We start from the raw sequence: 22,307 nt of genomic DNA, 5'->3' as shown, positions 1-22,307 counted from the left end.
CTGTATTTCCCTAGTTAATTCAGTACTCAGGTCCTGCAAAGTTTGACTTTTTATCAGTGGACTTGAATATGAAAAGAGAAGAAATGCTAATGCTTACATTTGAAAAATAAAAGACAACCTGGAAGCATTTTTCTTTATTAATTTCGTTTATTTCTGTGGTTAGAGTTATGGGTTTTTTCGCAAAAATCTCACTCTAGTGAGAGTCCAGGACTATTCCATCTTCTTAATGTTTTGTGTATCTCTGATCTAAAGATGTACATTAAACAAGCCATTATTTCTGAGACAAATCTTCTACTGGCAAATCTTCTACTGACAAATCTTCTAGTGGTCTGCATTGTTCTTTGAACTTCACCTAGGCAACTGTTCAGATCAAACTGCAAAGCCTACCTCATTACTGATACTTGCTCCACTCACCCTGTAATTATTTCTTGGTTCCGCTAGAAATAGGAAGGCCGAGGGAAAAAATTGAAAAAAAAGGAAGGAAAGGTTGAAATATTTCAGGGTATTGAGTTGTGTACCATTTGTATCTTACAAGGTATTTTCTGTAAATTTTTGCATTGTATTTCAATCCTACAGAAGCAAGCTTCACAGGCTAAGATTTCCCCAATTCAGAAGAGGCTCCTGGAGGAGCCAGCTCCATATGGTCCTGCAAGCACCCTTAAAGGTCTACTACTCAGTGACCCTCTTTTTGACTGAGGAGACCTGGAAATTGCTATTTTGCAGTTGTCTATCAATAATGCTTTGTGTTTCAGCCAGAAGGCATCATCCCAGAGTGACAATAGACTTTGTCTGTTTGAAGTCTTCTTCTTTTGTCTTCTTTGAAGTCAGTGGCAGCACTGTCTGCCTAAGGATTGAAAGATTTTGCATTCCCAAAGTCTGTGAGCATTACTGAGTTTTAACTGTCTTTATCACATTAGATAAAAACTCTGATCAAATGTAAAGTGCCAGAAAATATCAGATATGCTTTCTACATACTATAGAAGACTCCTGGTTGACATGTGAAAGTTAGGTCTTACCTCTTTCTGTTCTCACAATGCCTTTACCCCAGAGCTGAATGTATGCACAGCTGACATCAGTATGTATCCTCTTCTGTCTTAACCTAACAGAATAATGACAATAGTTTTATTTAGTGTTTTTCACTTTGTACTCAGTAATGCTGAAAAACTAAAATAACAAATCTGTTAGCAAATGCCTTTCTGTAAAATGTCAGACATTATTCTTCCCACCTCATTTTGCTGTGAAGAATACAAACTTTTTCCAAGGCATTTGTATTCTGTGTGTGTTGCTCTGTGTCTTAATATTGTTTGGCTTCATTTGAATGTGTAAGCACTGAAGATGTAGGAAACAGAAGAAAGACTATTCTGCCTTCAACCTTCTTTCTTTTTAGTATATGTAGCAGGACATCTAATTGTTTCTTGAATGACCTCCAAGGTCTTTGTGGAATGAGATTGTTGTCTTCTGTGTACAGAAGAGCATCCACACTCTATTCATTTATTGTAACTTAATTATAGGATGCATGTAATAATTTGGAGACAGTCAATGAATTTGCCTCTCATGTAAGTCATCACGGGACTCTGGGAAATAGATGCACATGTTCATTTATTGTAAAATACTCAGATTAATTATTTCACCTGATATCTGTACTTGTAAACTGCCAGCTGAAGCTGAGGATGACAATGAGTCATGGATGACATATATTAGGTATGGTCTAACACTCTGCTGAAGGCATTTGGTACTACATGAGTGGAAGCAGTGTAGAACAGTTAGAATTAAAGCCCATTTTATGCTTTCCAGTTACTGTGTTCCTCTTTTCCATGCTACATCAAACTAGTTTTTTAAAGATGCTTTTTGGTCACAAGTGACAACATACACTCTACAATATTTCTCTGCTACTCTTCCCTGTAACTGTAGTTTGGTGAGATAAAAGATATGTTGGTGTCTTTACAATAGTTTCATTTAATTTCAGAAGCATGTATTCTCTCACTTGTTATTTTCTGTAAAAAGCATAATTGGCTCAAAATTTTTATGAACTATTAGTAATGTAATCTTGCTCCACTAGAAGAAGTCAGCAATGTGTCACTGCTTTCAACAGGTGCTGTCTTGCCTTCATGTAAAATGACTGTTATGGAGCAATGAGGGGTCTGCTGAAGAGCCCTTTAGCTTCCAAGTATTTGTAGTGCTTGAAATTACTGAAGGTTGGGCTTGTTGTTAGTTTTTAACTGTTGTTTTATTTGTGAATTGTGTGAGAGTTGTACATGGCTTATATATTATTTAGTCTGCAAAGAGTATTAAATTTAAGTATCTCTTTAGTGTCTCTTTAAATGCAAATTGATTACTTTTTAAAACTCAAAGTAATATTTAATAACTGTTAGTTTTCTTTTAGAGAGTTCTTACCAAGGAAGCAGGAGTTCTTACAGCTACATGGATAATTAACTTGAAGCTTGTCTGTCTCTTGGGGGACATCAGATATGTAAATGAGGAACTTAAGTCTGAACAAGACATGCCAGGGAATCACTAAAAGTTTTATTACACTGAAGCATTGGTATTAAAATCCTAAATATTATAATATACTATTATAAACCACTGCATTTTAAAGAGCAGTGTGGGGATTTTATTAAAATTTGTGATACAAAATCATATCAGTATGTAGCTTTCACTTTTCAGGAGATCCAGTGAAATTTCAAAAACTTCAGTAGAAAGCATGGACTGTTGTGGAAAAAAAAATTATAATAATATTTTCAGTATCAAGATTTTAAAGAAATAATTGTATATAACAAGCAATATTCCCTCTCCCCAATTCCAGAACTGAAGGTGATTGTACTTCAATCTATCACACAGTATGTTGTGCCATACTTAGAGCTATCCAGGTAAGGAAACTTTCCACACTATTGCACTGCTGAGAGAAAAACTAAGGCTAATGTTAATCAGAAGAACTTTTTTATGGCCTTTCAAAAATTGCTTATTTATTACCAAACCAATTAAACATGCATCCAACCAAAACATAAGGAACTTCACTGATAAAACTTTTGCAAAAAACCACTTTTCCTTAGAATCTGTTAGTGCTCCTATTAACAATGTCATCAGAGTGAGTGTCAGAGGGTAAGCAGTAAATGGATATAAAGATCACCTGGACTTCCACCTTTTGAGGGGTGGCCTCTTTCCAGACTAAAGACACAACTGGCATAGAGAACTTCCAGGACGGTTATTACTACAAATCCTTTCTAGAAATAGAGAGAATCCACTTTGAATGACTTGAATGTAATGTCTCTTGTATATGCAGTTCATAAAAAACCACATATTCCAGATCTTAGATTCTTGCATACTAATAAGTTGTTTTCTTTTTTGTGACCTGGTTAAATTATGTGTCTGCAATGCGAGTGTGCAATGCAAGCATACAAATAATATTCTTTCTGTAACAGGACTATTTGTGTGTTTAAAGTGATTTTCTGCAATTCTTACTTGAATTAAGTCCAATGCAGGAGGAAAGCAAATGTTCTAGTAGATGAGTCATCACTCTGATCTACTGACCAAACACCACTGTTTAAATCAGCAGTGGATGAAAGATTCAAAACCAAATTAAATGAAATGGGAAAAAAAGCTTTCCAGTTTTTATGTATTGTATTTTTTTTTTCAACTCATCCTATTTTTCCTATCAGATTTTATCTGTATTCAGATCAAAGTGACCATGTCTGCTTTTTGCAGACATCTTGCTATTGTAATTCAGCCTATCTCTACCCCAAATGCAGGTTTACATTTTCCTAAATTTTGCTTAATGGGCTACTTTTCACATTTTTGCCAAGAGGTATCTATTTTTTTCCTGTTTGTTGTTATTTATTCCAACTAATGGAGTTCAATAAGATTATAAGACATGTTAATTTCACGTACTAGAGATCTGTTAGGAACTCTTCATGTTCAACTGCATTTAAATTCAGTGGCAAGAAAGAAATGATGACATGTTTGACTGTTCTATTTTGGACTGGGATTTAGATGAGATTTGCAAATAAGCACATATTACTAATTTGAGGATCAAGTGTTACTTTCTGACTAGCTCTCTAACTCTTTTATTGTATAATTTTTCTGGAAACATTAGGTTCATTTGGGAAAATTATGTGAATGTGTTTGGGAACCCTTGAAGTAAAACATGCAATGGTAACTTATAAGTTGTTTTCAGTATTGGTAAATTCCAGGCATGCTCTGTATGAAATATGAACAAATTTCTTTGCAGGTTCTGTGAATTTTGCCAGTGGAATTCAAAAAAGAAAAACTATTTTTTGCATGAAAATATACATAATAAAAATAGATTTGTCTACAGTTGAAATGCAGGATGCAAGAGCCATAATGTATATCATTCAATTAATCTTGTACTCAATTAATTTTCATCAACTTTCTCCAAACATGAAAAAGATTGTAGCAATTAAAATAGAAATGAACTCAAACAACCTATTTATTTTTTATGTCTTGTTTGTAAAGCTGTCAATGAAAAATATTAATAAAGTAAGATGTTGAACAGGTTAATATTAATTAATAAGAAGAATCAAGTGCAGGGCTATATATTAATTTTATGCTTACTGGAATTTTGTAAAATATATTTATGAGACATATTTTCAATCACTTAAGCTGTTCTAATGTAGTGTGACTTAACTCTGAATATGTTCTTTAAATTTGGTTTTAAAGCTTGTTTTTTTTTTTTTTTTTGTGAGAACACATTACCTTTGATTTAATTTTTTCTGACACTGTGCCCACTGCACAGTAGAAAAAAAAGTGTAATTGTAGTTTTGTCCTTAACAGCACAGGACAAATAAATGTCAAAATCAAATAGTGGTGTCCCCCAAGGGAAAATATACTTCAGTTATGAAAAATTCTTCCCCAGCTCCCATTGCTGTTCCCATGAACACCTAGGTGAAGCTGCCTCAGGACCTAATCAGATGCTGATTATTTGCATATAATAAAAAATCTTGCAATGAGGTTTTAGCCCATTCTGAGAAAAAGTACATAATATATCTTTAAAAGGTTCTGTCTTGAAAACTGGTGCTGTTCTGGCTCTGGATGAATGGTTTGAATGGGATAGGCCTGGTGAGAAATGAACATCTGCTTATATTGTTGGTGTCTTGTCAGCTTAGCGCTGCATTTAATAAATCTGTTTGGAGGTGGCATGGTGCTAATTTTTGCTATATATCTTAAAAAGGTGGAAGTATTGATAAACTTCCAGACTGTCTCAGGAATAATAATAACAATCAAATATAAAAAAGTCATTAAGGTTGTTTGAAAACAAGATGGTTTTAGGGAAAAGACTCTCCTTAGGCTTTATTAGCACTCTTAATTACATTATTACTCAGAGCAAGTGAAACCTGTCACTGCTGGTTTATAAATATGTTGTGCTCCTTTCTGATATAAAATCCCAAACAGCTTGAAATTATGAATTGTACTCAGCTACTGTTATATTCAAGAGACTTAATAATCCCTGCAACTGAATGAAACCTTTTTAGATTATCCCAAAACTAGTGGTGTGATAACTAGCTAGTTTGGATTTCAGTTCACATTTACTTTTGTTAGGCAAGCAAATGTTAAGAAAGCTTGTGGGCCAAATAAAAACATAGATGGACAGCCATAAACAGACAGACTTGTAGACACACAGACTAATGCTTTCATGTCATAATAAATTTTAGATCATTTTCTTATAAGAATGCAGGCTGATAGGGACAGTAAGGAAAACTTTTTGAAATGGTGGAGCTACCTTTTCTCTTTCCCAACTAAGCAATTATTTACTTTCAAGAAGTTTTGTTTTGAAATTTAATTTGGTTTTCTGGAGAAATAGATACAAATTTTAAAAAGATATTTCAATTTATTTCAAAATATTACAACATATTCTTTGTAATGATACTTAGAGAGCAAGCTGAAAGCTCTTTTTTTCTGCCTTAGTTTTCACTGAGGGTTTCTTGGTTTTTAAAAAAAATTTAATGTCTCAAATGCCATCATTTTCCTGGGACATGCAATCTGTTTTCTGGCCAGATCTAATTCTAAAATTAAGTAATGCTCAAAATTGCATCTGCCTGCATATTCTACCCTTGAGAATTTCTGTGTGAGTGGTTTGAGCAGACAGAGTCCCTGTAAATGTAGAGGAGAAGAGGTTTATTCTCCTCCTGCAAAACCACCAGCTGTGTGGTGGCGCATCTGGAAAGGATGAGATGGGAGCATGTTGTACTGAAATGAAGAAGTGAGTCTATAATCTTTCAGCTCTTCTGGGAATCTAACTGTACTCCCTCTCCCTTTCTTGTAGCACATGTGATTTCTTCAGGTGAGCAGATAACATGCCTTTGCTGAGGAGGCTGCTGAGGAGCTCTTCTGAGAGGCAGCTAACCCCTAAATACCTGTCAAGCATTTTGCCCTTTGTTTATACACTTGTTCCTTATTCTTTACCCTCTGCTCCCAAGCTCTATCTATCTGAGATACAGATACAGAAACATGTGGAGACTTGGATCTAATAAAGTTTTACCATGATTTCTCCTACCTACCAGAGACCACTTTTAGTACTAATTGAGTGGAAAGCCTCCCTTGCCACTCACTGTACCGACTTGCTGCCAGGGCGGTGCATCCAGCAGCCAAAGAAAAAGAAAGAGGGAAAGTTGTGAGAAAAGAGGTCAGTGAAGGTCCAGCAACCCTAGTTTGCTGCTCCCAGGTGTCTCCTGTGGAAGTGCAAAGACTATCATAGGTGTAGTTATGTCTTAGCAGATGACAGTGCAGGAAAAGAGTGAAAGAAGATACCGAAGCAGGGGTAAATGGATGTAAATGATGCAGGCATGCACAGAAGAACCATGTGCCTTAGTGTTTCAAGGGTGCATGGCTTTGTCCAGTCATGCTGCAGCAAGGCAGTAAATATCTGCATTCAGTTTCACCCTCTAGTTTTGCCCCAGGAAGATCTGGGTAAGCCAAGTGGTTAGGCATCCTTCTAAGGTTCTTCCAGTAGTTCCACAGCCAGGAAAGAACAGATGGGAAGAGCTGGCTGGTAGCAATACCACACACAAGTACACATCACAACAGCCCTTACTTTCCACCCAGCTTTTGGTACAGACAGGCACAGTATTGCACAACCAAATCAAAGACATACCTACTCTTGTGTTTTAGTTGAGCTAAAGAGCAAATTTCCCGATAACCCCATTTTACTGAGCTTTCATTCACTTTGTGGAATATCTCAGGGATCACAGTCTCTGCTCCTTTGAGATAAACAATGCTGGAACTGATGTTCTTCTGTTCACCGGATAATAGGCATCCAGGCCCTGGGATCCCATTACAGCCAGCCAGAATAAAAACTCCAAACCACATAGAATTTGACATTGATTCCACATATCAGTGGTGTCATTCCACAAATCCACTCTTGCCAAGTTGTGCACTCCTTCAACAGGTATAGCTGATCTTTGCTTTTGGGTGAACTTATCCATCCTACTGTTTTAGAAGCCTGTTTATTGAAAATATGTCAGAAATAGCCAATTTCAACAAACACCATTTAAAAAAAATAGGTTAGATATTCAGTGAATATTCTTAAAAGAAGCTACAATTAAAATCAGATGTTTTAAAATAATGTGCTTATCTAAACTATTTTAAGTTTCTTATTTTGAGATGTAAATTTATGGCTACCATTTGTCCTCATTATAGTATTTCCCAATCCTGTCATTCTTTTAAAATGTGTAATTCATTTCTTATTTTCTCCTCATGCATTACATAAACACAAGCATTCCCACAATATTTTTTTCTCTTTTTCCAGTCTTGTATCTCTTCTGCTTGCCATTATGACTTAAGAGGGCTTAATTTCCACTTTTTTCCTTGTGTATTTGAATGTTCACCAAAACACACAGTGTTAAGTTTTAAAGAGACATAATTAGGTTTTAGTATCAGCATTGGGGCAGCTTAATAAGAGAAGTAGTGTTGTCACCTTCCCAAACCCAGTTTTCCATCTGTTTCCAGCCTTAAGCATTGCATCCATTTATGGTCTGTTAGCAATTGCAGGTTTACTTCACAACTTTAAAAGGAAGAAATAATATTTTCCTTTTCATGGGAAAGATTTTACATGAAAGTTTAGAATATGGAGAACTTCAATGTAACATGTGCGCTATAGAGTATATGAAGCAAGTCAATTTGGCCTATTGCCTTAAAGCTCAGCTGGTCTGTTGACACCATTAGAGCACAAGCAGTGATGTAAATCATGCAGTTGAGTCATCATCTGTATTGTAGGTTAAATGAGAAATTTAAAATTTGATTATGTGCTTTTAAGATCATAATTTTCTTCATTGAAAGGGTGGCCAGACATTGGAACAACCTCTTCGGGGAATGGTGGAATCACCATCCCTGGAAGTGTTCAAAAAACGTCCAGATGTGGCACTTGGGGACACAGTTTAGTGGTGAAGATTGAAGTGTTAGGTTAACAGTTGAACTTGGTCATCTTACAGGTCTTTTCCAACCATAAAAATTCTACATTATTATGACTTATTTAGCTGCAGAAGCAATGTGATAGATAAATAGATAGATAGATAGATAGATAGATGGATGAAAACCTTGCTCCTGAAAAGGAGCATATTCTGAATATGCATGCCCGTCAACACAGTCTAAAGACTGAGGTAAAATAATTCAAGAGCTGCTAAACCATAGAAAAGTAGTAGAGGCAGGATTGCATAGGTGATTATATTGTCTTTGATTGTTTTTTCCAACTTATTACTACCACAAGTTTTCTGATTTTCTTGCTGTTGATCTGCGTGAACGAGGGTTACATTTGCTGTTGTTGCTGAGATTATTTATAACTTGCAGGAAAGTTAAACATATATAAGGCATGGTGTCTCCTCTTTGCTTGGAGGAGTTACCATGCCTTACCACACTTGGAGGATTTATCTGTATCTCAGGTAGGTAAGCTACAGGTAGAGTGGCTGAACTTTTCAGCTTCCATGTTTCAGGTCCTGTAGTACTACTGGGAGAAAGGGAGATACTATAGTGTCTTTTTTTACAGTGCAGACAACATGACTGTGAAAACAGAGGTATCCCTCTGACTCAGTTCTGATAGGCACAGCTGAACTGAGTGGGGACTGTCTTGATGCACAGCAACAGCACGTGTCTGGGACACAGGCTAGCTTCCCTATTTGCCCAGCATCTGCTTACACAGATGCTCCCTCACTGTAGACTACAAAGTCACATATATAGCCTAGAAAAGATCTAGTGCTGAAGTGAATATACTCAAATCCAAGATTATTTCAGTTCTATGGGGCTAGTTCTCTTTCCTGAAGGGTATTTGTGTGCTACATCATTATTTCCTTTAATTCTGTTTTTAATGAGAGGAACATTGGAGGGGCAGATTTTCAGATGTTGCAGATGGTCTTTTTTTCCTTGGCCTCTGTGGACCAGCAACAGCAAAAACTTGCTGAAAACTGTCCCTGATTAATGAGCACATAGTCTCACTGTGGTTGTGGTGATGCCAACTCTCAGTACTCCTGCTCTGTAGGATTGATTTCAGAGCTAATCCTTGCACCTGTGTGGGCCAGCAGCCTCACAAGCTCATTAGTTCCAGTGTGGGCAGGGCTGCCCAGCTGTGGAGAGGGGTCAAGACTTTTCCTGCAAGCTTAGTGCTGTTTGCTTGCAGTGAGTCATCAGCGAGCCCTTCGGTCGTGGCCATTATGCTTTGGCAACCGATATCCTTGTTCCTATCTCCTGTACTTAAGAGGTAAATAAAATCAATCCTGTTTTATTTTGTACTGTTTAGGAAATGTTTCCATAAATGAAGAGTGTGTTGGAAAAACAGGTGTGTGTTGTCTGACTTTATCACGTGCAGGCTCATTTCTCAAAGGTATTGCTAAAAAGGTGAAGAGTTGGCAAAGACAAATTTATTGAAAGTTACGTATGTAAATTCTAGGTTGGTTCTTTTCATGAGGAGAGACTATGTGGTTCTATTCCTCCTGAAAAATCCACTTTTTCTGAAAGCTTCCATTGTGCTAGATGAAGTAGAGATTAAAAACACTAGCTGCTTTATTCAAAACATGTTTGACTTAAATTACAATAAATTACTTTGCAGCCAGACATCTGAAAGCCATGTGCTAAATAAACTGTACATTATGTAGAGAAGGGTGTTAAAAATCCCCTGAAGTTGTAGAAATATGAGAGGCAAAGAAGAAGAATATGATTCTGGCAGTTGCAGTCAATACATTGAGGCTGAACTGAGCTTTGCTTACATGGTCCTTCTAAGAAAAAAGACGTATGTCTTGAATGTGATTTGAGTATATTGCAAACACAAGCTGATACAGAGGCCATTGCTGTTGGCAGACGGTGCTGCACAGCTAGGCATAAGTTTCAGACAGGGAGCTAGAGTCCGCTTGCCGTATATGCACATATGTTCTGGTACCTTTTAAAATCATTTAAATGCTGAGCTTTAGTGGTTCCTCTGGCAAATCCACAGAAATATGCTGGAAGTAGCAAATGACAGAGTCACTGTACCCATTTTGCTCCTGTGAATTCTGTTAAAAGCACTCTGTAGAAACCTGCAGAGGTATAGGGCAAGGCTGTTACTGTTGGAACAATAAGCTGGCATCATCAAATTGAAATGCACTTCTTTTTCTAACTTCCTAGCTGATTAATATTTATATTAATTTAATTAATATGCTTGATATTTGCAACTGTATGATGTATCCAGGAAATAAAAAGCTCCTCCATCAGCCTGAGTGAAATGATTTTTACCACAAAAATAATGCTGCAAGGTGGTGCACATGTTTAGAGAAACAGTGTGGCATGGCCAATTATGCACAGAGTACTCTAATTTCTAAAAAGGGTCTAGGTTTTCAAGCACTTTACTTGAACAAGAAGATTTAATTTATTTGTTATTTTATGAAGCATTTTTATGTGTAGAAAAAGTGCTACTTGTTTGCACATGCTGGTTATGTGGCATTCTTACATGATTTCATGCTTTGCTGATGGAAAATTAGACCCCTGTGTATTATAAAAGAATAGAAGATAGCTATAGAATCAGGATGCGATTGCCTCAGGACATTCTGTTGACAGCTAGAAATATATACAGACAAAGCAATGTCACTGGATGCTAATGTGAACTATACAAGTTGATGAGTACTGTAAATCCCTGTAAAAAGAGAAATGTATACCCTTTTATTTTGCAGGCTTTTGCCTCTAAAATTACCACTAATAACACTTATATAATTGTGTTGTATATAATCATTATTGAGATTTTATAATCATGGACATGAAAAAGCACAGATATATGTTTTTGATAATATATCTATATTCAGGAAAAAAAATAACCTTCACTTGTTTACTAAACCTTTTCTTCACATTTAGTTGAAGATGCTATTAATTTAAGATGTAAATTTGAGTATATAGGGAATGCCAAACCGATCCAGTATTGAGTTAGAGAAGCAGTGCTCAGTTTTCAAACTAAAGCAAGATACATCAAATTAGCCCTAGCATTACAGGAGCCTTTCTGGCCTTTTGATGTTTTCTACATCATCCCCTGTAATAAGCCCAGATGTTCCAAATAGATGAGATCTCAGTAAAAAAGCAGGAATTTGTTTCTACTGTGCCTAATTCCATCATTACCGATAGATTGCAATACTGTATCGTTTCCAAGGTGTAATTATTTGGTTTGCTGCTTCCATTTTCTGAAAGACTCTCTTAACAACTCAGCTCAAGTAAAGCTGTTTTGATATTGCCTGCTTCTGTCCATCTTTCTTATTTGTTTAATCTTTAAAAACACAGCAGATGTGTAAGACTGCAACAATACACTACCTACGTACAAATCTCTATCTTCCCCACCTATATCAGCATGATAGCACTTTGGACATCAAATATTTATCCTAATTACAATTCTGCTCTAATCTGAATATATTTTATATGTCAGCAACACTGTGTCAGAGAGAAGAAAAAAATATTTTGTTCTCAGTCACATTGCTGGTGAGACAGAATGACTCTGGACTCTGTCCCTGGGAGCAAGTGGGCCACAGTGGGGTCTAGCCAGACATTTTTTATTTGAACCAGTAACCTGAATTTACTTATATATTTATTATTTGTTTGTTTAATTGTTGATGTATCTTTTATTTGCTTGCTAGATGAGTATTTACTCATTCTAGACATTTTATTCCAACTATGTTTGTTCTATGTGTGGAACCTGTTGTCTCTACTTACAAAAAGTGCAACACCTGTTAATATCTTGAAGACCTGAAGTTGTCATATGTGTAAATGCCATGCCCTGTATCTGGAGGAATCTTTTAAAGCTGGAAAGAGTTTTAATATGAACTGGACAAATGGCTAGAGCTTATATTGTCTTCTTTTCTTGTTAGGAAGAAAGTATGGGACTAAAATTTGAAATGCATCAAAAGTTATATTTGTGTTTAGAAAAATAATTAAAGGCCAGAAAAAGTTTCATGACCCTAATTGCTTGGCATAATGTAGAAAAGAGTAGCAAAGTCACTGGAAGATAGTAAGAAGATTCTAGTAGGGCAAGCTTTACAAAGCAAAACTCATAGATTTTTCAAAAGGAGAACCAATTTTTATATTCTAAATTCTGTATTTAAAAAGGCTTTTACAAGCCTTCCTTGAGGTAGGCTATTAAAGTCTCTTAAGTAGCTGTTGGATAACGGACAAGAATTATTTTAGGAAAAAAAGCCTTCACGACAAGAAAAAGGGATAGGAAGAAATAGAGGGTTTTTTTTCCGTAAGAAAGGCTAGCAATGGTTCATGGATTAATCTGTGGTCCTGTAATGTAATATAGTTTTTAATAAACTACATTTGAAAATATATTATAAATGAACAGAAGACTACTATAGAATCAGGATGTGTTTGGCTCGGGGGTAGAGTAAAGCAAGTAATCAAAATTTGCAGAAAATTAGTAAAGCTTGTGAGGAATTTCAAGAGGACCTGCTTAAAGTAGGTGATAGGAAACACCATGACAAACAAAACAAACATAATAATTTCAGAAACCTTGAAAACTTTATGGGCTCTTCAGAGAACTTATCTACTCAGTGTATGATTGTTGTTAAAAAGGGAATTAAATATTCATATATTAACAAGACTGAGAAAGAATTTAAAATTTCTAGTGTCAAGATATAAAATGAAGCTGTGATTTCATACAAGATACTGTGCAGGGTCATTGTTGCCCTTTGAGAGATGTGGGGGAAAGCACCAAGGAACAAGAGTGGCATCTTAAAACTGTGCAATGGGAATTTAGTGTTATTTGCTTTAGAGAAAAGAATAACAAAGGCCAATTTAGAATCAGATAAAAGAAAAACAGATGGCAATGATCTGTTCTTGCCTTGCAAAGGAGAAGGATGGCCAAAATTGAAGGGCAGTGAATCCAAATCTTGTAAATAGAAATATATCTTCACACATAGATTAAGCCAAGGAACTGGTGTCAGGGAGTTCACAAGTTTGACAGAAATCCAGTAGGGAATGGAAATTTATCAAATTAACAAATGTATCCAGATAATCCTAAAAGAACTTAAAAACCCCTGAAACACAGAACCTCACTCATCAGAAAAAAATCCAATCCTGGAAATAATATAAACTCTTCAAATTCAGATATTATACCAAACTTTGGCCTGCTTTCCTGGGGACAGATGGTCTGCTTTCTGACTAGAGTGGAGTTTCTTGCCCCACTTTCTGAGGAGGCCTGTAGTGCTGACAAGTGTCAGGGTAGCAGTTGCTACAATAAATGAAGGGAATTTTTTGGCAAACTATTCTCTAGTAAGACATTTCCTGTGTTCCTGCTAAATCCTTTCTAGTTGACAAGCCTTCCCTGGGCTCCTCGGAGTAAGGATGCCCTGGCTAGCCATTACTAGCCACTTCTAAGCCTACCTACCCCCAGCTGTTCTGGGCTCCAACTGCAGAGGAGGAGAGAAAGTCTGGGCAAGTGCAGCCATGGTTACCAGTCCAGGGAATGAACAGATTTTAAATATGCTAATACCCACTGATGCTTTTATGCAGAAATTACTGAGAAATCTTTTGGGCAAATGCATTCTAATAGCCAGTTCTCCCAAGATGGTACTCACCTATCCATTGAGAGTTCCTTGCATGTACCTCCACTTATGCTGTGTAATACCAGTATTTTCATTCCTCTATGGAAGTTCCTTGTTGCGGATAAGGACTTGAGCAAACTGAATATGTAGAAGTGCATTAATAAATAAATTTCACTCGTACTGCATTTATTTTGTGTAGTACTTCATTAATACAAACCATGTTTCTTCCCAAATTCCCACCTCCTGATTTTCCTTCTTCATGCCATCCTTTCTATCCTGGAATTCATCAACACAAGCTTCATGACACTGTTATGAATAATATTTTGAGGTGCATATGGTATATTTTATACCATACACAATAATTCTATATTAATATACTTACAATCCATAAGTAAAACTCAAAGTAGACATTAGTGCAATTAAGGTTGACTCTGCATACATAAGCATCATATAACCTTTTCTATATCTTCAAATAAACTGGAAACCCCTAAACAGTATTGCTCCAAATTAGTCTGATCCAGGTTGGTATCCCTTGCACACTCAGGTTCTCATTTAATTAATGAAGAATTAATCTAAAACGTGGAGTAACATTTTGGAAGGAAAATTTTCTTTTCTGAACACAGATATATTGACAGAGGTCAGTATTTATATGTTGGTACCTCTAGTGTTAGAAAATACTAGGAATACTTTTAGGAACCATCAGACAGTAATTTTTCCAGCTGCAATTTTTAAAATAATAGCTATAAGGACAAAGTGGCTAAAGTTTACTTCTCCTTTACTGTTTTAACATCTTACTCTTTCCATTTAATTGTAATGAAGTGAGTAGCCACAACTCTCACCTTTAACCCATCCCATTTCCAAAGTTATTTGTGAAATCACTTCATATTTGTTATATAAAAAGTGTCATCTGAGAAAATTGTAAAATTGGCTAAAAAATTACTAGCTTAATATTATTTTTTTGCAACCATACTTCTTTTTTTTAAACTGCTTTCTGTTATGGTTTTTAAATTAACTTGTAATTAGTATCACTGTTTTTTGAAAGACTTGACTCTTTCTTTTTTATAAGTATATAGACCTCTAAGGAAATGGATCAGAAATACATATTTTGATTAAATTTCCCTTTTTTGGTAATAAACTTAATATATGTATCTAGATATATTTATATTAAATTTTTTTTTATATAATACTTTTAACATACCATTTTGCATAAAGAAAGAAATTTCTAGTTGAAAGACAAACTAGCAACATTTCAGAGAGAAAAAAAAAAGAACCACTATATGATTAAAATGTAATGGCAAAATGGTAGAGTTCAAACAGTTGTTGGAAGAAGCAAAATTTTATGCATCTTTGTGTAGTGAGAGCACTGTGTCAAACCAAATATTGGAAGACAGAAGGCTAGTGGAATTTTTCCTTTTCATCCAGGATACTGACAGTGTTCCTAGTCCTGCCTCTTAAATCTGGAAGATGTGGTGACAACGACCTATTTAAATTAAACAGTTGAATTTGTGACTTGCTCATGTTAGGTGAAAAGTGTTACCTATATTCATAAATGGCCCAGGGCCAAATTCAGCCCATACATATGCCCCTTTCCAGACCACTGAATGCCTCTAAAATCAGAACATGGCCATCACACTTGATAAATTGTAAATGGATGCAAACCTTCATATTCTGTGTTCAGTTATGCATTCTTAAAGCACAAAATGAGCCGAGTACTGGACAGAGCACACACCCCTGGAGCCACTCAGAAGACATATGGCATAATGCAAGGCAGGTGTTTGTAAATCCAAAAGATCACATTAGACCCCTTAGGCAACCATCTGAATGACAGCAGTGGGATTTTGTAGTTTATCTAGGACCCTAAATTAAGTTGTCACCCTTAATTTGTGGGATAACATCTACCAGGGGCAAAAACAAGTTAGAAACTTTTTCTCCTTTTGCAGGTTCAAGTATTACAGTTGCTGAACTCTCTTACTTATAATGTATGTGTTTAAATTATCACTTAACTGACAATTAAGCAATTTTGTTGGGTTTTTTATTTTTTCTTTTTTTTGTTTAATATTCTGAGAAAAGAAGTAAGTGTCCAGTGAACAGTCAATGACTATGAGATTGTCTGGGACCTGCAGTTGTTCTTTTCCAGATGGATCAGTCGAACACATACTGAATTACAGAGACTCCCTTTGATTGATGAGATCGGATCAGCTTTGGCAGATGCACATTAAAAAGGAGTAGATGAATACATATAAACCATTGAGCTTAGCAGAAAGTACTGCTCAACATTGTAAACTGCCAACTTTATCATCTTTAAGTAAAAAATACAGTTTTTCTTCCCAACAAAGACTTTTTATAAAAGCAATAAGGTAACTGCATGAAGTGTGCTTATCATGATATAATCACACCCCAGGGGGAATGAGAGGTGCTCGGCTGCACCTCATGCTTTGTAATGACCCAGGGGTGTGATTATCTTATGATAACCACACTCCCTGTCATGCCTTATTGCTTATATATTCCACATGTCATAATGAATCCTGAAGCACTTTCTAGGCCTCGTAGCAAAGGCAATGACTTTGAAGTATAGGAAGTAGTCAGATTTTCTAGGTACATACAGATTAATATTGTATACATTAGGAGGAATTATGAATGACTACTTATCTGTACTAGCCAGGCCATAGTTTTTTAACTGTTTCTAGGTTCTGTAGGTTTCATGCGGTATTTTATGGGAATGCGCTTAAATTGTTCTCTGGAAGTGCAGCACAAGAAGTATGAAAGCTTGACCACCATATTTCAGGACTGTGGGGAAAGACAGCAGCAGTGACATTGCCACCTTTGCGCTTTCCTATTGGGAGGATTCTATAAAGTCACATAGAACTATAATAATCTGATTTTACCACAGAAATCTTTGTATGTTTACAAGCTATTTAACTGAATGCTGAAGTAACTGAATAAAACAATCTGAACTTTGATAGGCAAAATTTTTTCAGAGGAAGGAAAAGAGCTTGAGAGACCTGTATTTACAATGCTGACTGAATGTCTCATCAATTTCTCTTTTACTGAAGTGATATGAAAGAGTTGTGGGTTATTTTGAAACATTATTTTTAAAAAAATCTGCACTTTAATAATAAAAACTGTAATAAATCCTAAAGAAAATGATTGGGGTTAATAACAGGTCCATAAGGAACTGGGAGATCAAGAGGCTTCTGAATTCACAATTAAGGGTTGACATAAAAGACAACAGGATAATAAACTAAGCAATTATCTTTGATATACCTTATGGTATAATAGCACCACAGGGTGAATCTGTACCTCAGGGAATGGGATTCTCAGTAACTTTGCAACCTTGTTAATCTGATGTATGTAGCAGTCAACATTTAAATACTACTCCACTTGTCAGGAAAATCTGCCATACTGTTTTCTGCCTGTCATCATAAATGGGTTGATAAATATTATGGCCTATCATTATGGCCATTGATTCATTGCAAGCGTCAGCTCCGAGATCAGCCAAGTTAACTGCAGGCCGGCACAAAGAACTCTGCGTCTAAAATAAAGCTTATTTAGTTCTATAGTGTGCAAATGGAGTATTACTGATTACCATAAAGGTCAGACATGCACGTTTTAACTGGTGGTAATGAGTAGTTTTAAAGATGTTTGAGTCTTTTCTTAATCTTTCCATGTCACGAGCCTTCTATTGTTGTGCACCAAAGAATGTGCCTCTAATTGTACCATTTGCCCTATTTTATCTTGATCACAGAGTGGATTTTGTGATGTTAGTGGTGATAAACGCCTACCACATGTCCTAATAATTACTAGCCTTCAGTATATTGCGCAGTGAAATAACATGAAGTTTGTCTGTAAAGCAAAAGGCTCCAAAATGTTGAAAGCAATATTTAAGTAGTTTTGTGTACTGTACCAAACTGCTCTAGATGTGAACCCTCTGAAAGCAGAGTGTAAAAAATAAATAACTTTCAGTTCTGATTAGCAAAAACACAGTCTCTCACAGTTTCACATACAGCAGTTCTGAGCAATTTGTTCCTCTTATATTTCATAAGAAAGAGCTGTATTAAAAAATGGTGAGGTCAAACAGTTCAGAATGGTGATAACCACAAGAATTAAAACAGTTGCATAAAATACTATTTGAGTGTGTATGTGTGTATTTCAAAGAAAATGAGAAGAAATCTACTAGTTCTCAAAGTCTGAGTGTGACAAAATCAGTATCACTGCAAATTTAACTTCCCCCCCTCCATCTTTCAAGGCTATGTCTTTAATGGAGAGTTATTTATAATATCCTGAAATAATATCTTTCCAAATCCCTTCTCTCCCTATCAGATAAAAACCAAACAATGTCATCAGTGGTTCCACAGAGGTGAGAAATTTTACAAGCTAATGTAAATTACAACATCAGTATGGTGTGCTACTGTATCATTTCTGAGTTGTTCAGTTTCAAATACCAATGAAAAGCTCCTTGACAAAGTAGAGAGGTCCCTTGTCTTTGCATTTTTTATTTTAAAAGCATTCCAAAATACTGACATTACCACCACAGGGGTTGTCTAAATTTTTTTATCATTATTCTCAGCAGTTTATTCTTTTTTCTTTTCCTCTTTTTTTTTTCCAGAGAGGGGTCTTATATTTGCCAAATTTTATTTTTCTTTAACTCCTTGTAAGCCTTTTGTATCATTCTAGTCAAACAATAGGCAAAAATGCAAACCTAAGTGGAACAAATGAAACTTTCCTGAATTCTTTCACAAGCAAAAATTCTCTAAGATGAAACCGTCTGGGTTCGTATACCTCTACCTGATATATAAATGTCCTGAAACCAAATAAGAAAAAAGGAAAAATGGGTTGACTTGTTTTTTGTTGGATTGCGTTTTTTATGCATATCAAAGTCAAATGAACAGCAAATTGAGAAGAATTCACTTATGGTTAGAAATGCAGCGATACTCATAACTACATAATTGTGTAAATCTGTCCTTATTTATGTGAACTTCTTGTAAGATTTACTTCAGGGTATAACCTGTGAAGTGTTAATGATCTTACACTTGCAGTCCTGACTGTCATATCAAATTATAGTACTATTGGGTTTATTTTTCAAGTAGTTGCAACATGGATTAAACTTTGTTATATCTACTACTAAGGAATTCATTAAATGGGTTAGAATCATTGCTGATTATTAAAATTAGTAATCTGATATCGGTGACTGAAGTATACGATTCTGCTGCCAGTACATAATTAGATGCCTTTTAATATCATTATGGGTAAAAAAGGTTTTTCATTAAGTTATACTGTGATTCAAGTAATTTTATGTTAATTTAACAAAAAATCTGCATACTAAAATTGGTAATAAATAGAAAAATCGATCAGCTATTTAACTTCCTTAAGAAAGAAGAATTTTTCAGATAATTTTGCTTGTAAAAATCTATGCTTTCATATACCCTTAATAGAAGTGCGTGGCAATGCAAAAAATGACAGATTTTTAATCCAGATTATTAAAGTTTCTGATTCTATTCTCATAGAATATTTATGTTCAATGTCTGTTGTATAGGTGTTCCTAATGCACTCCAGTGAGAGAAACATCAACCTTTCTTTATTATATGTCACTACAGCTGGAAAATTATTAATTGGGTTATATATGACTCTTGAAATGTAAGATTGTACAGATTTTTGTTTATTTTGGTTTTTTTAGATTGATTGTGCAGCAGGAAAAGTTTCCACAGAAAACATGTTCTTTAGGACAGGAATAGCAAGCTTACCAAGTGAAACCATTTCTTGTACTTTCAGCTTTTTCAAGGGAATAAATATCTTCTCATTATTTTAAGCAGTCTCCTGCAGAAATCACTGCGAGAATAATAAGGGTATAAGAGCCAAGATATTGACATACTATTAATTTGGAATGCTTTTCCTTTCCTGTTCCAAGAGCAGATGTTACTCTCTACAAGTGCTCCCAAACCAGTACTCTCTGATTTTGTAAAAGGACTGAATCCCCACCTTCTTTCTTTTTTTCAGACATCTTCCTGGAAAAATCTGGGTAGACTATAGCATTGCTAGAAAAAGCCTTCACCTCTTTGTAGATTCACTGAAAAAGAGAAACAGCTTCTGATTTTTATTAAAAATTATTTGTAAAATTACCAATAAATTTGTAATTTCCTGAGACAGAAAATCAAAATTCTTTAGGGGAAATCATCCTAAACAATGGCCTCAGATCCCAAGTAGGTGCACTTTGCTTGTTCCTTCAGCCTTTGGGACGTTCATAGCTGCCCATCTCAGCCTTTCCACTCTTCTGAAGTATTGTACAGCTTCTCCTTTCAAAACAGTTCCAGCTTGGTAATGAAGGCCATGAAGCACTTACTGTATTTTGTTCTTTCTGTATGGACAAGGAGCAGCAGAAAAAGTTTGTATAATTGTTATCTCAGCTAAACACAACCTTCTAGAGATGATTTCATAAAGATGAAGAGGTTGCTGGTGATTTCCAAGGAACACAGATTCATAGCTTTGAAGTTAGCTTGCAAAACCTCCTCTTTTACTGCTTTGGTTGATTTTAAGACCCGTCAGAAGACCTGACTGTCAAGGTATAACAGAGGTTGGTGACTGCTATGCAGAGGCATTTTAATAATTTTTAGATATTCTGATGAAAATTTATCTCTATCTTTTATATGCCACTATTTATTGTTGAAATGTACAGGCACTCAGGATATATGAGCATCCCATCATCCAGGAAGGACAAAAGAACAAATAAAAAAGATTGATTCTTCTTTACCTCAAGTAGTAGTATCTATATGCTCTTGTAGCCAACTAACTTGGAATTTATTCCCACCAAGGACCCATGTGTGTATATATGTATATACTGATTGGCAGCTGACCTTTGGATAAGAACTTTTGTGAAACTTAGATGACAGTGGGAAGGGAGTTTCTGGTTCTGTGTGTGTACTCGTATTGCCCCAAGTGAATGAGTGTCCACAGAGAAGGCAGGCAGTTATTAATGATGATAGGAAACTCTTCCTTAGTTCTAATGGTATGTATTAATCACCATTTTAGTTCCCCTTCAATCAGAAATTAAAATGGTGGATAGCTTCCATTTTACATTTTTTAAAATAGCGTATGCCCACAGCTGAAAATCAAATACCTCTCTGCGTGATGCTTGGATCTCTTTTGTAAGACAACTTTAAAAGGGGGAATTACTATGAAATTATATGTAAGAGGTGTTCAAGCCTTTTGCTGTCACAACACAGGCAGGAGGTACCATAAATATGAGCTTTTCTTAGGGATAGCAGAAAGTCTATCCCATGAGGATGGTATCTTATTGACTATATGGGATCTGTTTAGATGTTTGACGATGCAGGTATAAAGATTAGGTTTAATAGAAATACATGGCTAGAGATGAATGTCCCTAAAGTAGGAAGATTACTTTTTTTATTGATTTCTGGAGACACCTAGAAGAGAAAGCAACAAACAGTTACAGTCTGTGATTTTGCAGTGCAGCTGACTGCAGTCCTTTGGGCTGAGCTGACCCATAGCACAGAAGATGAGCCCAAACCCTGTGCCTCACACAGAGGGTGTAAAAAGGAGCCAGGAAGCCATGGGTAGTGTGGTCATTGTTGTGTTTGCAACTCTAATCCACACGAGTTGTATACTGACAATGCAATTATTATTGTAATTCCTATAGGAACCTTGTAATAAGAGAATTTTCCTTTTCTGTGTATGCAGAAGTATATTTCCAGCATCCTTCTGCTTCACATACCTATTTGTGAGCGCTGGGCACAGGTAATGTCCTCTTACAACAGCTCACAGAATCCGCCAAGTTTCCTTGCACAATGTTTTTAATTCTTTGGATGTCTTTCAATGGTACAGTGACAATTACTGCTGGTTAAAAGTAAATGTGTTCTTTACCATTCTCTTTTAACCACATTGTAAATCATTATTTTAATATATTTTGTTAAATGTGGTGAGATCTAAGTCTATGGTGTTAAAAATATTTTATTGCTCTTCGTGCTTGAGGCATTTCTAGCAAGCTAAGAGATCTTTACAGGCATTGACAAGTTGTACTGTGTCTGTGGAGAAATGATTTAGAATAAAAAAAATATATTTTTAATATAAAATAATAAACAGAGATTTTTGCTGTGAATTAATAGAATTAATATTTAATAAAATCCCTGACTTATTTTGTTTATGCAGCTTCTGTCTCTGTCAGTTTTGTCCATTGCTCGGTGCTATTGCCAGTCAAAGAGCATAAAAGTGATTTTTTCTAAGAAGCCCTGCAATTGATCAAAGTGCACATCTTTTACAAACGTCTCAAAATTCATAATACTGGTGGTAAGATGTGGTGCGTGG

This window comes from Corvus cornix, chromosome 1A (genome assembly GCF_000738735.6).
Source record: "Corvus cornix cornix isolate S_Up_H32 chromosome 1A, ASM73873v5, whole genome shotgun sequence".
Taxonomy (NCBI): Eukaryota; Metazoa; Chordata; class Aves; order Passeriformes; family Corvidae; genus Corvus; species Corvus cornix.
This window is presented reverse-complemented; position numbering follows the sequence as displayed.